Source organism: Staurois parvus, unplaced genomic scaffold, assembly GCF_062004578.1.
Source record: "Staurois parvus isolate SC_StPar_1 unplaced genomic scaffold, SC_StPar_1.0 ptg000080l, whole genome shotgun sequence".
NCBI classification, from domain to species: domain Eukaryota; kingdom Metazoa; phylum Chordata; class Amphibia; order Anura; family Ranidae; genus Staurois; species Staurois parvus.
In genome coordinates, this window is record NW_028317876.1 from 3553084 (window position 1) to 3571564 (window position 18481).

The following is an 18481-nucleotide window of genomic DNA, read 5'->3' on the forward strand; positions in this document are numbered from 1 at the left end:
AAACCACTATTAGCATGTGGAACAGGACAAATATATTCCATTCTGCTATCTCCCACTCATTGTCCCCTCATCTCCTGTAGTGGAGCAACACAAATATCCCTCATTTATTTTGGATCTTGGAGCCAGTTATTTGGGCAGTAAAGAGCATTAAGATATTAGGTGATATGATTGCTAATGGACACAGTCCTTCTTTTGATGTCTTGCAAGTCAAAAATTTTTATCCCATCTGATATTTTTCTTTGTTATCTTCATTTAAACTGTGCATGTGCATCACAGTTTGGTTTGGCCCATTTCAGTCTACAGGTCACTGATATGGAATCTCTTCTATGGGTCCAAAGCTCATTTGACTCTATACCTATACCAAACCCTGCAACAGCCTCTGTCACTGGGTTTACACAGATGTAGAGAGAAATGGGCGCTGGACATTCCAAGTCTGGACAATGATGACTGGGACGATTTCTGGGATTACCCTTTTTAATACTTAATTTCTGCAAGGGACAAATGAATTTAGTTTATAATTGTCCATTGCTTTTACTTCACACCAGTCAAACGGGGGACATATATACTGGGGAATATGTGAATAATGATTCTAGTGTTTGTTGACAATGCTCCTGTTCACACGTGGACTTCCTTCACAGTTTTTGGACTTGTCCAGTGATAGACTGATACTGATCTCAGGTTCTACATTTTATAGCAGCTGCAACTACTATTCAGATACTCTGGGAACTGGGAATATGCTTGCTGGGTCTTGAGAAACCTTTGGCCTATAGGGATGTTACTAGAATCATTTTGAGTACTTTATTGTATTATGCTAGAAAAGAAACTGTGCTTCTTTGAAAATCCACTGCTCCCTTGACCTTAGACAGGTGAAAATTACTTGTTAATTTTGCCCTCCCATTGTATAAGGCCTCCTACAACAGCAAAGGATGTCCAACCAAATTGAACAAAGTTCATTTCTGATACGGCCCTTCTATCCTAATGCATTCCTATTCCAATGGGAACTAACCTATCAGACGTGTGCTCACTTCTCTCCCCATCTTATCCATTGGGCTCCCGCTCTGTCTAGTATGTCACAAAGTCTTTTCTTTTATTTATTACTCATCCTCTGCTGTAGTGTTGGTGACACTTCAGTCAGATGTGGACTGTAATGTTTCTGCCCCCATAAGCAGCTGCATACAGTATACTGTACTGTCAATAGAGGTACAATGGTAGCTTTCTTTGGAAAGCTACCATTGTACCTCTATTGACAGCCATGCAATGTATTATTGCATTGTAAGTGTGGAGCTTTCTCTGGTTCTATATTTTGTTAGCAGTGCTTATTTTATGCACTGCCCAATTGTACTGTTTCTTGTACTAACATAATATATTATAAAACAGAACTTTAAAAAAAATATAAAGCATTTGGGGCTTCTATTGCAGGGGTCATTGTAAATAGTAAAGTATAAAGTATAGTCACCCTTTAAACTTGTCTCATAAAACATTTTATATATATATATATATATATATATATATATATATATAGCCATTTTTAAGCACTGAGAATGGTAACTTCTATCTCTATATCTCACTAACAGCACTTCATAGAGACAAAGTGATTGCATTATCAATTCCCAGACAGAGCTACTTAGTCTTAACTGTATGAAAGACCCTCTATTTGATGTACCAATCAATGTGCCCGTTATGTTCATGGTCACATCTATAATAAATCAGGGGTATCCTGTGCTGATTGCCTCTTTTGTAATTTTGGTCATTTTTTCCATTATGACAAATTATATAGGTGATTGTATCACATGTAAGGAAATGTCACACGGCTGACAAACCCCTTAAAACAATGTAGCATTTGCTTTTAATTTTTACATTTATTTTGCTTTTGTTGAAGAAATGCTGATGAAATCAATATTTTTTCATTCTCCATTTCCATTCCATTCGAGGTGCCATTTGCATTGATAGCAGGAAACCTGTGTGAGCGAGGTATAAGGTCAGTAAAATGGCTTTTTAATATTGGACAAAAACAAGCATTAAACCCTTTTAGTGCAGTGGAGTCCCATTGCAAGGATAACTTTAGACTTTCCCCCGGAGTTCAGCTAAAGGATAGGTTAATCTGTTATGTTCTGCACAGCCGCAACATTCATCCATAGAGATCTGTAAATGAACAAATTACAAGTCCCATCTTCCACCACGGAATATGGACCAGTAGTTTCAATGGACTGCCAGTATGCTGATCAGTTCGCTTGTAGTCCATTCACACTTACTACAGCTCTGAAACTGACACCTGCAGGAATGAGTCTGACTGAGTCTGCAGGATCCTGACATTGAATCCACAATCCACTGATCATGGGTGCATTGCTCTGCAGGCTCCTGTGAAAAAAATATTAATTGCACATTTTTTTTCCTGCAAACAGATGTGCATTTATTTTTTTTAACAAAGGTGGTCTTAAGTGCAGCCTTTACTGCTTTAGTTATTTATTGCTTTAGCTTTCCATTTATTCCAACATAGTATGTACATTTAAACCTTTAAACATCAGTAAGACAGACCCAAAAATAGTAGAGAAACCCACATTTTTATTTTAAGCATGCCACAACTTACTGGCATTTAATCAGACATTGGAATGTACACTCAGTACTTGTTGATAAGCGCTGTGACATGTGCAGGCATGTTTGCACAGATCTTGGGTGCATAGTATGTAGCACTACCCCCTTAGAAGTCATTGAGTTTTGGGTCCCCTTACAGCTCTACACACACATTTTCTTCCATACTTGCCCACTGGAGACAGTAAACAGTACTTGAACTTAGTTTTGTGATTTTTATTTAGGGGTTTTGAACTTGGATGGGGTTGAGGGGTGTGTGAGATGTCCAAGGAAACTGTGAACTATGAGGACAAACTCCTTAGCAACTATGTACAAGTCTGTGGGTCAAAAAGTATCTTTCCTTTAAAGAACTCCTCAGCTCTCTGGTGTACCTCCTCAGACCCCAGATGAATCCTCCTCTTCACCCAGCTGTCTGAGGGTATCACTGGGCAAGGGGACCCAGTAACTGCCAACTTAGAAAACAGTTCCAGATGAGGAGCTAGCTGGGTCCTCCACCTGACTGCTCTCTCCCTTTATCCAGCCCAGGGGGTGTAGGATTACTCACCCTGTCTCTCCTGTGAGCTTGATGTGTTGGAGGTTGCCTTCCCTGCTCCACAGGATGTCCTTTCTCTTGGGATGATGAGTCAAAGAGATCCTCCTTTCCAGCACCCCTCTCCTGGGCCCCCTCCCAGGCTCCACACTCCAGTCTTCACTCCATCTTCCACCAGACATGACTCATCCTGCTGATCAGGCTCAATCATATTTAAGGGCTGTCCTCACCCCATGCCAAGCCTTCTGCTCAAGGATTGGCCAAGATCCCTTAAATATCCAGATCAACCCCCTCCCCCCCTCACCCCCACCCACTACCCTTTAGAAACTTCTCAAGCTTCTAGAGCAGGGGCAGTTATCAGGGAACTGACCTTCAGAACTTTCAGCCCTGACCCAGAGTAACTTGGCTGACTCATCCCAGGCTGCTACTCAGCCTCTTCCTAAAAAATCTGTCTAGCTCCCCCTAGCTAAACCTGAGGGGCGCTGCAAGTAAATAATGATTTGCTAGTTTGTGCACAATTGGTGTGTGATTGTATGCACATATTCTTCACTAAATCAGGCCCATCCAAGCCCAGTAAGTGAATTACTTTCAATAAGTTGGCTGATTGATGGACTGGCATATTATCCAATAACCAAACACTCAGAAAGATATATTTGTAAAAACTGTGCAGCTAGGAGTTTATTAGGTGTCTATCGGTTCCCCTAATGTCATTTTTGCACTACAGTGATGCTAATCAAACATAGATCATGCTTGATTTGTTTCCATCACATGTGCAATATGTTAGTGAGTGATGACATCATCATGATCCCACAGCCTGCTCTTCTAGTGCCTGCTGATCTGTGTCAGTGTTGTTGGTGGTGTGTTGTGTCGGATCTGTCACTGTGTGGGATCGCTCAGTTCAGGTGATCTGTGTGTGTGGGCTGGACTGCCTGCTGTCACAGCATTTTTTATCTCCCCCATTGCCTGGGGAATTCCTGCCTGGGATTTGTCAGAGTGTGGATCCATCATCCTCCACTCACTGCAACTGTCACCCTGCCACTGCCAGCCACAGATACAGTCCATCCGTGACACTGATTTTGTCTTTAATATTCGTGCTGGTGGGAACTTATGGCACTTATTTATGCAACTTAAAAGAAAGTTAGCAGTTTCATGTTTTGTTGATTTAATATTTTCTAATGTATATTTTTTTGGGGGGAGGGGGCGTAAATAGCTGGTCTTGCCTACAGCGCATTGGCCCTGTCTATAGTGTGCACTTGCCTCAATCCAGAGCACTAAATGTCATCTCTGTCCGCTATCTCTTTCCTCCGCTATTTGCATGAGTCACTTCTGATGAACTTTCCTGACACCAAGAGAAAAATGGTGTCAAGGGAGAGACCTCCAGCAGATTGACAGCCTCAGCGCGATTACTGTGCGCTGTGTGTGTGGAGGAGGGGGTGTTACCCTTCCCTCCAATCACATGTCAGATCTCTCCTAATTGATATAACATCAGCTCTCTGCCTCTTCTTTTCAGAGCTGAGAGATCCTGTGTAAATTCTGCATTTTGAATGGATGTAGGGGACAGATAGCTATAGATAAATAGGTACAACTTATGTAAGAGAATTTGTTAATCTCTATGCATCACTGCACTGGGTATATGTAAGGGTGTATACCAAAATGGAGGAAAGCAAAATATATAGCAACACATGAGACTCCAGCTAACGTTTTACCAATGTAAGAAAAACTACCATCTGATTGGTTGGTAATGCAATTCACTTACGTTCCAGTTCTCCAGTGAAGGATACACTTTAAAGTGGAATTTTAGTCAGAAAATGAAGATCCTGATAGATCACATCAGCCTGGCCTCTTGTGCAGGTATAGCTATGTAAAAAATTAAAAATAAGTGCCTATACTGTTTAACCTCCCTGGCGGTAATCCCGAGTGAAGCTCAAGGTAAAGTTTCAGCACCAAAAGTGGTAACCCCGAGCTACACTGCTCCAGGATCTCTTCTTCACTTACCTTGTCCTGCGCTCCCGCGATGTCCCTCCTGCAGTGTCCCCTGTAATGTCCTCCGGCCGATGCCGGCATCTGTCTTCCAGGTTCAGTTCCCTGTGATGTCGGGACGTACGGGGACAGAACTGGCGGGAAATTTAAAAATGTCAAAAAGTGACATTCACTAAATACACTAAAATCACATAGTAAAACATTACTGTATCAAAGCATTTCACATACATTTTGTCCCGAGTGCTTTGTCCTGTGCCCTGCCTGCATTTTTACTGTTCTTTCTGCCTGGAAACTGAGAAATGTCCATGGCGTCCAAAAAGCGTTCCTTTAGGTCAAAAGCAGTTTTAGACCATCTAGAGAACAGCGATAGTAAATTAGAACTACTTGCAGAATTGAGTGATAATGATTCGTGGGGAAATTCGGACACAGAAAACGATTTTGCGACTTTGCTTAGTGATGTGCGAACTTGGCGCTATATTTCAAATTTCAGTGTTTTTGATTATGTTATTGAATTAAATGTATTATTATTGTATTATTATTTTTTATGATTATTTATTAAATTATAATTTATGATTTCGTGTTTCAAATTTTAACATACCCGTGATGTTTAATAGACTCTTGTTCAGACAGATTTCAATGAGTTATTCCTAAAAATTACAAGCGTACAATAAAAAAAACTACATATTTCTATGCAAAAAAAATGTACCGTTTTGAGCACAGAAATACTGACATAATCAAACCGCTAGGGAGGCTAAAGCGATAATAAACTTAAAAAGAAAAAAGGGAGCCCCTTGCAGGTTTAAGCCATAATGTGCTAGTATTCATCACATATTTATTTATTTATTACAGGTACTAATATAGCGCCATCAATTTATGCAGCACTTTACATATATATTATATATTCACATCAGTCCCTAACCCTCAAGGGGTGTACAATCTAAGGTCCCTAACTTACATTCATACATACACATACTAGGGCCAATTTAGACAGAAGCCAGTTAACTTACCTGCATGTCTTTGGAGTGTGGGAGGAAACTGGAATACCTGGAGGAAACCCACGCAGGCACAGGCAGAACATGCAAACTCCAGGCAGGTGGTGCCGTGGTTGAAATTCAAACCAACAACCCTGGTACTGCCAGGAGGAAGTGCTAACCATTTAGCCACTGTGCTGCCCACATACTTGCACATTATGTCAGACTTACCTATAGAACACACCCTTGCAGTGGCACGCTGTCACCGCTGGCAGGGCTTCCATCTTCACCCAGTCTTCCTTCCAGGTTTTCGGGCTTTGGCCATTTGAATGGCCGAGCTGCAACAACATCACTCCTGTGCATGTTCACGAGAGTCACAGCCGCACCACAGAGCTCTAAAGGTACAGTATAGGTATGCCATCCTTTCAGAGCGCATGCGCCAGTGACGTCACCAGCTGCTGCTCACTGGAATATCTCCTAAACAGTACATGTTTAGGAGATATTCTTTTACCTTTACTATAAGCTTGCCTATAAGTAAAGGTTGCAAAACGGACTTTACTACCACTTTAAAAGCCAGTAATACACTGTCTTACCCTGCTCTGCACATACTCAGTTGCTCACTATTTTATGGCACTACACTTAGAATGTAGAGGTTATTCTGCAGACAGCCTAAAGATTTACTGCTGCTCAGGGGCTCTGGGCTTCAGCAAAATGCCAGAGTAAACAGGAACAATGCTTGAGGCAGTTTACAGCACATACTAATTTTGATAGCATATTTATTGTGGAAGGGATGTTCCTTTCATTAGTTTTTATCAAATTCTTATGGGTAAAGTACCACTTTAAAGTAGCAACAAAGGCAATTTTTTTTCATTTTGGATAGAGTATTGAAGCTTATAACCCCCATTAGGTTTTTTGCCATCTTTGTCTCACTGGGGAGATTTCCCTTCATTTCCTGTTGTATATCCAAAACAGGAAATGAGAGGAAATCCTTCCAAAGTGAAAGAATTCCTGGGTGTCGCCAGGGTCACCAGAACTGTCCCGATTGGAAGTTTTCCCCGCTATTACTGTTCTGGGGACAACCTAAAATTTGGAATTTTCTTTAACTTTCACTTTTGATGATAACAATAAACAGGACAAATAGAGAGGGTGAATCTCCGTAAACGGGACACAAAAAGCAATTTAAAAAACTGTCAGGTGTTTGAACCCCACTCCACTCTATCCAAAACTAAAGAAAAGTTGTGCCTTCAGTTCTCCTTCAAATGGATCCTGCATTGGGCACTATAGGGAACATTGAAAAGCTGCAGAACAACAGGTAATTTCTGCTCGGTGAGCTTTGCTCCTGAAGTATTTAATTGGAATGGGTTGTATTTGTAGGAAACATTTGCATACTTTTATTGTTTTTGTGGGGATTCTAATTAGCAAACTTGTGTGTTTTCAGTAAAGTGATGAAATTGCCTGCTTTACAGCCCCAAAATAGTAATAATGTGAAATTCCGGATAGCAGCAATCTAGCAGGCATCTCTTATCTATAATTTGTACAGTAAAATAGGTGGTTAGTGAACACCAATGGAAATTGTACAGTGATTATGAATAAAAAAAGATACACAAGACCCAAGAGGACACAGACATCCCTGCCAGCTTCCGGAGATACAAAACCTTTTAGTGCCAAGGTATTTAGACAGAAGAGGCACACCCTTGCCACATCCATGATCACATTTCCTCTTTCAGAAAAAAATATACCATCCGTGCAGCACCAACAATAGCCAATTACAGCAACAATGGACACTGCAAAAGAAAAAATCATTTAAAGTTGAACTCCGGGAATGACCTTTAAGCCTCATGCACACTGGATGTTTTTACAGTTGCTGTTTTAGGCATCTGGCATTTTTTTTTTCTACATCCAGTAATCTCCCCAGCATGTTATCCTATGTGTTCATGCACACCTAGGCTTTAACCACTTGCCCTCAAAAGGATTTACACCCCTTCCTGACCAGGCCATTTTTTGCGTGACAGCGCTGCGTTATTTTAGCTGACATTTGTGCGGTCATGCAACGCTGCACCCAAATGAGATTTACATCCTTTTTTACCACAAATTTAGCTTTCTTTCAGTGGTATTTGATCACCTGTGCATTTTTTTTGCGCTATAAAAAAAGAAGACCAATATTTTTGACTTTTTGCTATTAAACATGTCCAGAAAAAAAAAAAATCAAATTTCATCATAAATTTAGGCCTAAATGTATTCTGCTACATGTCTTTGCTACAAAAATGGTGTTTACAAATATATATACTGGGATTTTTTTTTACTGGTAATGGCAGCGATCAGTGACTTATAGAGGGACTGCGGCAGGCATTCTGACACTGGGAGGGAACTGACTTGGTGTCACTGACATCCCCATTGCCACCAATATAGTGATCATTGTTAATAAAAAGCACTGACACTGTACTAATGACACTGGGCAGGAAGGGGTTAACATGTGGGGCGATCAAAGGGTTAACTGTGTGCTGTGTTAGTGCTTTCAACTGTAAGGATGAGCTGACAGGGAAGAGAAAAGTATTGTTTACATACAATTCTCTCCCTCTGTTGGTAAAGCTTGGCGATCACTGGGTGCCAGTGAGTAATCATGGTCCGGGATCCGGTGATTGACAGCCGAGGCTGCGAATAGCAGAGAGGGTAGGGCGCGCACAGCTCACACACACGCCTCTCTACCTGGAAATGCAAAATCACATATATATGTGATTTTGCGCACCCCTGCCACCCTGTAGCAGTATATCTGCTATAGGGTGGCGGGAATGAGGTTAATCAGCGATTTTTGGCAGGAGTGTTTTCTTGCTGGAAAAAAACCCTCAGAACTAAAGAGTTTCAAGAGGAGTTTGTTAGCTGTAAAAATGCTCTAACACCGATAAAAGCTGGAAATCGCTGATAGAAGCTGAAAGATACTAAAAAAAATGCAGCTATCCCGCATTTATGAGCGTTTTTGAACCTGAAGATTTTGTGGGAGTATCATTTTGCTAAACACGCAAATGCTGAAAAACACTAAAAAAGTTGAAAAAAGCTAATGCAAAAACACTAAAAAAATGGTGACAAAACTCAAGTTTTTAATTCAGCATTCTACAGCTAACACTACTGGCGTTTTTATAACATCCAGCGTGCGTGAGGCCTTATTGCCAATGTACATTGGTCCATATTGGCTCTGTAATTATCTATATCTGATATCTGGAGGGTCGCTTTGGATGCTGTAAATCACTGTAGTGGTCTGTGCCAGCATTACAAGTACAGTGATAGCCCTATCCATGATCTTCCAGGTCCTGCTCAAGCAACTTCCCCTCTGAACATTGACCGCAGGGGGTTACTCACTCAATGCCACCATTTAGAGAAGTTTTATGATCTGAAGGGCAGATCCATCTTAATAGCATCATTGGATCCTTGGCAAAGTAATGCACTTGGGCCCCTACCAGCTTGTCCATATTTACGCACCTACTCTTAAGAACTAAAGTATAAATAGTTGATAGAATTAAACATCTATTTATTAATACTTTTAAAAAAATCAAGCAATTTAAACAATAAAAAAAGCCATAAATCAAACACTAATCAACACAAAGGCACAGTGCTGGGAGAAGGCAGAAGGACAGTGCAGGGGGGAATCAGAAGGGCACAATACCGGGACCAAGAGGACACAGTACAAGTTCCGGGACACTGCCATTGCAGGATAGCTTTGTTAAAAGTGTGACTGTCCCGGCAAATCCGAGGCAGTTGGCAAGTATAATGTAATGCAAAATTATCATGGGGCCCCCATACACCTGGGGCCCCTGGGCACTGCCCAGGGGTGCCCATGCATTAAGACAGCCCTGAGCAAGGGTAGGTCATGATGTCACCTACCTGCCCTCCACTGTCCCTGTTCACCACTTCTTTCACCTCTACTTTAATTCAAAGCATATAGTTATGGCCAAAAATATTGGCACCCCTGCATTTTTGTCAGATAATGCACCAATTGGCCCCCAAAATTGTTGCAATTACAAATGTTTAGGCATTCTCATGTTTTTTCATTTTGTTTGTATTAGTATGACACAAAAAAGTGGAGAAACAAAAAGCCAAACTGACACATTCCATGCAAAACCCCAAAAATTGACCAATTCAAGTGAATTGGACTGTACTGCAACTGCCCCACAACTGTGTTGAATGCACATGGTGTTGCAGGCTTTTAAGCTGGCCATATGTGGATCGAAATTCACCCAGTTCAGCAGGGGCCAGACGACTTTTGATCCATGTGTGGCCACTGTGGTTGAACAAAAGTCGATCTACTGATCAACGTCTGTTCAAACGCCATGCTGGTATATTTTCTCTTGATCACCACTGCAGGCAATAGATTCAAGCACTGATCTGTGTATCCTGCTGTTGGAGGAGCCTCCTCATTGACGAAATACACTGACACAACAAGCAAGATTCCTGTATCCACACTGAATGTGTACATGGGAGAATTGGGCCCAATTTTTTAAAATTCAGTACAGCTTTACCTTAGGTTCACAGCGAAGCATTTTCTGCAGTGTTTTGCAGAAACATACTACAGTCCATTTAACATGATTTCCTATGGAACAGGTTCACATCTCCGCATTTTCTGGAAAGGGTCAGGGACTTTTTTAAATACAAAGAGTTGTGTTTTTGGTTCTATATACTTAAATGGAAACGCTGCAGAAAAGCATGTAGTGCGTTTTTGATGCGTTTTGCAGTTTAAATCTGCCTAGCACTTAAACAAAGCATCAAAAACGTGCCAAAAATGCACCTGCAAAAAACGCAAAACACACTGCAGAGACAGATCAAACGCAAACTCCATAGATGTGAACTTAGCCTTAGTAGTTCTAAAGGCTAAAGGATTTTTACTTTAACAACTTGCAGACCTTCCCATGTACATTTATTGCATCAGGGCGGCTGCTCTGCGTTGGATCATGTACATGTATGTGATCCAGCATTTGCAGGTGGGGGGGTGCACACCCACCACCCCATCTGTGCTGTCATTCAATACAGCACAAGTCGGTCAGCAGGTTCTGGCCAATGATATATGGCCAGGACCTTTTGATTGGCTTAGCGAATTACAGTACAGAGCTCTGTGTTTACTAACAACACAAGAATCTGTACAGAAAGCAGCAATGTAGCTCTGAAAGCAACAACCATATCTCTTAGTAAAAGCAGCACACAGTACATACATTACACAATGTTAGGCACACAGTTAACCCTTTGATGGCCCTTAGATGTTAACCCCTTCCCACCCAGTGTCATTAGTACAGTGACAGTGCATATAACTGATCACTGTATTAGTGCCACTGGTGATGTCAGTATCAGTTAGTCAGTTCCCATCCAGTGTAAGTTAGTGTCAGATTGCCCGTCGCACTATCATAGTTCAGTTGCTGATCACTGCCATTACTAGTATAAAGAAAATAAATAAATAAAAATTCTGGTATATATACCATCGTATGTAAACACTAAAAGATTTGCACAAACCATACAATATACTCTTATCAGGATTTGTTTTTTTTACCAAAGGTATGCAGCAGAATGCAATTTGTAAAAAAATTATATACATTTCATTTGTTTATAGTATTGCATGACCGCACATTATCCAGTTACAGTAGCGCAGTGCCGCATACCAAAAAAATGGCCTGGTCATGAAGGGGGTAAATCTTCTGGAGGTCAAGTTGTTAAAATATGCCTTTAAAGGAGAAGTACAACCAAACCTCTTTTGGCTGTACGTCTCCTGTGGATTACAGGAGTGCACTTCGTTCTGCACTCCTATGACCTGTTTTCAGCTGACAGTGGGCTGAAGCCTGCCATCAGCTGACATCACTCAGCCGGTCCAGGCTGGGGAAAGATCCTGACTTTAAAGCCCGGATCCATCCCAGAGTCTGGAGTGGCACCTAGCTTGGCCTGTTAGTGATCTGCTGAGAGCCTGAGCCAGCCGCTCCCTCCCCTTCCACAGCCCTGCACGCCATTGAGTGCAGGGGGGGGGCAGAGTAGAGAGTGGTGACTGACAGTCACCGCTCTCTGCTCAGAGCGGCTGTGGGAACTCAGCGATAAGCAGTCATGAGATCACTGAGTTCTCACACTTAGAGCCGACAGGGGACACACGGAGCATCAGACCAATGCAGCATGCACTTAGGTAAGTATGGTTTAAAAAAGGAAATCCCATACTTCTCTTTTAAACATCCTAATGTGCATGGACACATACACCCACCGGCCACTTTATTAGGTGCAAGTGCTAGTGCTAAGAAAATCTCCCCCACGCCATTACACCACCAGCCTGAAACATTGATACAAGGCAGGATGGATCCATGCTTTCATGTTGTTTACGACAAATTCTGACCCTACCATCTGAATGTCGCAACAGCCAGTCTGCCCATTCTCCTCTGACTTCTGACATCAACAAAACATTTTGTCCACACAACTGCCACTCACTGGATATTTCTCTTTTCTTGACCATTCTCTGTAAACTCTAGAGATGGTTGTGTGTGTAAATCCCAGTAAATCAGCAGTTTTTGAAATACTCAGACCAGCCCGTCTGGCACCAACAACCATGCCATTTTCAAAGTCACTTAAATCCCCTTTCTTCCCCATTCTGATGCTTGAACTTCAGCAAGTTGTCTTTACCATTCCTAAATGCATTGGGTTGCTGCCATGTGATTGGCTGATTAGCAATTTGTGTTACCAAGCAGTTGAACCGGTGTACCTAATAAAGTGGCTGGTGAGTGTAGGTTAACATTAACTGCTTCTACAGCTCCTTTAGAAGCAGCATTTTTTAAGCCAATGTGAATGGACATTTTTAAAAATGGTTTACAATCACTTTATAATATTAATTGAGGACGCAACACAATGCCTCCTCACTGCCTGTGAAACACTCTCTGAAAAGAGATTCACAGTAGATCACTACTCAGAAGGCAACACTTTGAGAGGGGGGCAAATAAGAGAAATGTATTGTTAAAGTTGCAATATTGTCCATTTATATATATATATATATATTGCACTACATGGATAAGCATGGATCCTAGGATGAACCCTGAGCTTATCACCAGGTCCTGGTCATCCTTAGCCAGCTATGCTATCCCAGGGGATGTGTGCCCTCTCTGTTCCATCTTCCAAAGCCTTCTTTAGATTCTTTTTCCCAATCCTGTGACCCATCAGATGCCATAACACACTGCAGCAATACATTCCAGCACTAGTTTTTTCTCATTGTTCCTGTTAACATTTTTCTTCTCCTTCCTAAATCAAGGTGATGTGCTGAGTGTCCCTCCTGGGATGTGTCATGGTGAAGCTGGAGCTCAGAGATCAGCAGGGCATTGCTCCAAATCTTCTCCAACAAGTCAATAGACAAATGATCTGGGCTTTTTAAATGGAGCTCAGAGACCCCAGTGTCTTGTCCTCTTGCTCTCCCTCCTCTCTCATTTCAGGTGGCTGTCAATAGCAGAATAATGGGGAATGGAGGGGGGGTGAAGAGGCAGTAGAGGATGGATAGGAGAAGAAATAAACCAAAGCAGGAAAATCTAAAGACTGAAGGCTGGATAAGGGGGAAGTGGGGCTGAGCAGAGGGGGGTGAAGAATAAGGAGACAGAGAGGGTGATGAGAGGCTGGAGGATGAATGGGACCAGTTTGGCAGAGCTGATCTCCTCTGCTGAGCCCCCCACCCCTTACAGTCCATAGAGTGAAGGGGGGGAGGAGAACGCGACGTCAGCGCCCCTCCAGAGCCTTGTCCCAGCGCTGGCTGCAGGAGAGACTCCGACATCACAACTTCCATCACCGGGACCGAGCGAGCACACACCGTCCTCCCCGCTCCCTGGATCTCTCCTCTCTTCTCTTGTCCTCTCTTCTCTCTCCATGGATTGACAGGCTGGTGATGCCGGGACTGGATGCTGGCTGCCCCCCCTCTGCCCGGTGCACTTTATCCCTGTGGCTATGCAAAAAGAGGACCTGCAACCCACAAAACTTCTCACTGAGCACAAGCTGGATGGCTCACCCGTAGAAAGCACCCGAGATCTTCAAGATCCCTACAAGATCCAGCTGGTCTGGTAAGTTCTCCATCAGCATCTGGCAGCAGCAATGATACAAAAAAATATATATATATATATATGTGTCGGCTTTGGGTAGGTAAATAATATCAGCGGTTGGTGATTTTTAACTCCTAATATGTGTGCAATGAACGCTCAGCATCGGAAACGTCTACATTTCATTCCATGGGCAACTTCTGCTGCAGGTAACTTGATGTATTGGGGTGCAGCGCCCTCTATGCCGCGTACGGGGTACTGCAGCCTCGTCCAGGGAAAAGTTAACCACTGTTTGCACCTATTGCATCCACACAATGTTATCTTCTTAGAGGTTTGTTGTGGTGATATGGAAACAATGTTGCCTATGGCTAGACAATATTTTTATATTTAGAGAGTGTTGTTTAAAAAAAATGATGCGATCAATGCTGCAACATAGCAAAGAAAGGATTATTCAGTGGCCATGCCTTGCAGGGAAAGAGCAGTGGTGTGCATTGGGTTCTACCAGACACATTTCACCTTTTATCAATTCATAGAGGTGAAAAAAAATGAAGAATGATTCTGATGGATTGTTAGAAGTTCACTTTATACACAACCATATGCATTATTATTAATATTATGATGATTATTATTAATAATAATAATAAACTAAATCCAGTCACTATATTTTATTATTATTATTATTATTAGTATTATTGATCTTAATACAATTGCTATATTATTATTAATATTATTATTATAAATAATAATAATCTGTCTTATTAAATTAGCTATAAATCCAATCACTAATATATTATAATTATTATTATACATCCAATTATTATTATTATTATTTCCTATTAAATTAGCTATAAATCCAATCACGAAAATATTATTATTAATATTATTATTATTATTATTACCATCACTATATTATTATTATTATTGTTATGTTATTATTAGTACAGGTATTTATACAGCACCAACAATTTATTCAGTGCTTTATGAATGTTATTATTATTATTATTATTATTATTATTATTTAGGATTTATATAGCACCTACAGGTTGCACATTGCTTTACAATAAAACAGGGGATCTCATATTATGCAACATGTTAATGTCATTTCAGGAATTGTTTTTCTAATCTTTTGAAATCAGCAGCTTTTATTAAAAGAATACTTAGCAATCCTATTATAAGGGTCCTTGTTCTGTCACTTTCTGTCATGGGGTGACAACTGTTTCCTAGCTGTGCTCCTGCATTGTCACTTTGCCACATGCTCCCCTAATGGGGACCCCAAGCTGCCATGCCAACACACATTACACAGGCATGGTCCACTAAGAAGCCTGTGCAGAGCAATGATAGGCATGTAGGTAGAAAGTGGATGAAAGAGGCTGGAAGAGATCAGCAGAGCTGAGACGCAAAAAGGATTTTAAAAAAAGGTGAAAATAGTATTTTATGGAAAAAAACTATGATAACAGTGCTTTATCAAACTAAATGTCATCCCTTAGGGTTTAGATCTACTTTTTGAAATCCACAACAACTGTGTTCCTGCAGAATAGCACACAAGCACATTGGGAACATAAATCGGCACATTTCAGGACTGGTATAACTATATGCAGTAACAGGTATCTTTGCATTACCCCTGAAGCATCCTGTATAATTATTCTAGCTGAGAAATATAGGATCTTGTTTCATTTCAGCAAGCTTTTGGAAAACAATGGCATTTCATCTATTTGTGCATAATTATTTATCTGTATTAGAATAAATTTTGTATTTCCATTACTAAAATGTCAAAATTGTCAAGGTTATTTGCCATTCACTTGTAAAGTGACAGGCAACTTTAATAGAAATTTAGCTGAAATATCATAAGTCATGGTAATGATCATTAATAATCAACGCAAATGACTGCAGCTTTTTTTTTTATTTTATTTGAGCTAAGCCCCTATGCCTTTTTATACTTAGACTGCTTGGGAATGAACTTCTGGTATGACATTTTATGCCATTTATACCTTATGACATTTTTACTGTATGCCATTTATTCCATATGTCACTTTACACTGTATGCCATTTATACCTTATGTCATTTTATACTTCTACTGCTAGGGAATGAAGTTCTAATTCATAGGGATTTGGTGAAGCAGTCTAGTGTGTGCAGACATCATAATGGCCATACAGGCAGGGGGATTTTCAGTTACTCTCTACTTACCCTCTGGAAATGGAGACATGTGCATGACTTTGTTGTGCTTAGTGTTTTTCTGATAAATGTATCATGCGGTTGAAATGGCTGCCCTTGTTTCTCTAATTTCACCACAATATGGCCACAAGCAATCACTTATTAGGCTAAGCACAATAAATCACTCCATAACACTGCAAGCATTGATGCTGCTGGAGAGACATGGCCTCCTATTGCCTTGCAGCAGATTTGGAACTTATTTAGGAATCAGTGAAGCTGGAATCAAGAAACACACAGCATTGTTTAGACAAAAGTATGTGCACTTGCCTAGACTTCACCCTGTTTTTCCATCTCTCCTGTCATTTGAATGATGGTGTGAACATGAGGGTGGTCTGTGCACTTCCTTAAGTCATGATATCCTAGCTTCCTTCATAAGACAAATGGCCTCTTCTACACAATGTGACATGTTGCTAGCAAAGGCTAGATGTTACCGTATCCACTGTAACAAGCTGGATTTTGTTTCTGTTAATAGTAGCTTTTTTTAATGCTTTTTTTTAATACAGCTTTGGTAGTCAGACATACTGAACCATATCTGACTGTCTAGACGGGCCCCTTTTAGATTTTTCCAACCTCCCAGTTTGTTTTAGCATTGTGCAAAATCTGAATGTTGTCCAACTGTTTATTAACAACAGAATCCCAAATTATTAGAGTGTTGGTCTGAAACATTGGAATTTCCCGTTCGTTTCTTATGAGTCACAGGCAGGGAGGCTACTTGTTGTATGGAAGGCACATGATTGTGCTCTCCCCTGGTTGAGCAGAGTTCAGCTTGCTGTGAATTTCCAGCTGTGTATACAAGAGATATACAGCCAGGAAGAATGTCCACAAACACATCCAGATTATGTAAAACAAAATGGGAGCAGTTACCTCTAGTAACCGATTCTTTCTATTATAAAAGAGATGAAAGCTGTTTCCTACAAGAGACGACTCTTTTTTTCTGGCGTTGGTAAACGCTAGCCCTATTGTATTTCTAAGAAAGTACTTTGTTAATGAGAGTCACACACAGATGCTACAGTTTAACAAGTGTAAATTTGTACCCAAGTTTTGTTCTGTAAATGTATGTTTATTAACCACTTTTCCTCCAGAGGATTTACCCCCCCCCCCCCCCCCCTTCCTGACCAGGCCATTTTTTGCGATACGGCACTGTGTTACTTTTACTGACAATTGCACGGTCATGCAATGCTGCACCCAAATTAAATTTATGTCCTTTTTTCCCACAAATAGAGCTTTCTTTTGGTGGTATTTGCTCTATAAAAAATAAGACCAACAATTTTGAGAAATAAACAATTTTAGATTTTGTGCTATTAAACGTGTCCAGTAAAAAATATTTAGAAAATAAAATTTCATCATAAATTTAGGCCAAAATGTATTCTGCTACGTGTTTTTGCTAAAAAAAAAATCCAAATACATGTAAATTAGTTAGTTTATGTGAAAGTTATAGCGTTTAAAAATGGCGGTATATATACTGGAATTTTTTTTCTATACAAGTAATGGCGGCGATCAGCAACTTATAGCAGGACTGCAGCAGGCATTCTGACACTGGGGGAGATCTGTCACTGACATCCCCAGTGACACCAATACAGTGATCAGTGCTAATAAAAAGCACTGACACTATACTAATGACACTAGGCAGGAAGGGGTTAACATCTGGGGCGATCAAAGGGTTAACTGTGTGCTGTGCGTGTGCTTTACTGTGTAAGCATGCTGCTTTGTATGGCTCTGCTATGCTGAGCCATACAAAGCAATGTGCAGGAGCTGACAGGGGAGAGATCTGTATTGTTTACATACAGGTCTTTCCCCCATTGGTGATGCACGGTGATTGCCGAGTGCTAGCAGGAAATCACCGACTGGGACCCGGTGACCTACAGGTGAGGCCGCCAATGGCGGCGTGGCGTGGGTAGGGCCTCCTACCCGGAAATGCAAAATCACATATATATGCCTGATTTGGTGCACCCCTGCCTCCCTGTAGCAGTATTTCTGCTATAAGGTGGCGGGAAAGCGTTTAAACGTATAAACAGGTACAAATTGCTGCAGTATATTAGTTACATTGTAGATATGGTTGGAAAACGACACAGGTCCATCCAGTCCAACCTATGTTTATTTATGCGTCAGTGTGAGTCTTATAAGAGTATACATACCTCTAAATATTATGTCCAAGGAGAAAGGCTTCTAGAAGTCT

The 18481-nt window shown here is 41.0% G+C and overlaps 1 protein-coding gene and 1 pseudogene across 1 annotated transcript in view; one reads left to right on the top strand and one right to left on the bottom strand.

The window, feature by feature from the left end:
* Window positions 1-18481, bottom strand: part of LOC149469151 (uncharacterized) — a 99909-nt pseudogene that overhangs the window by 68947 nt on the left and 12481 nt on the right.
* FAT1 (FAT atypical cadherin 1) overlaps window positions 13816-18481 on the top strand; it is a 361321-nt gene continuing 356655 nt past the window's right edge. Inside the window, exon 1 of the mRNA XM_089669573.1 lies at window positions 13816-14117. The gene's annotated coding sequence lies outside the window, so the exon portion shown is untranslated. The remainder of the gene's footprint in view (window positions 14118-18481) is intronic.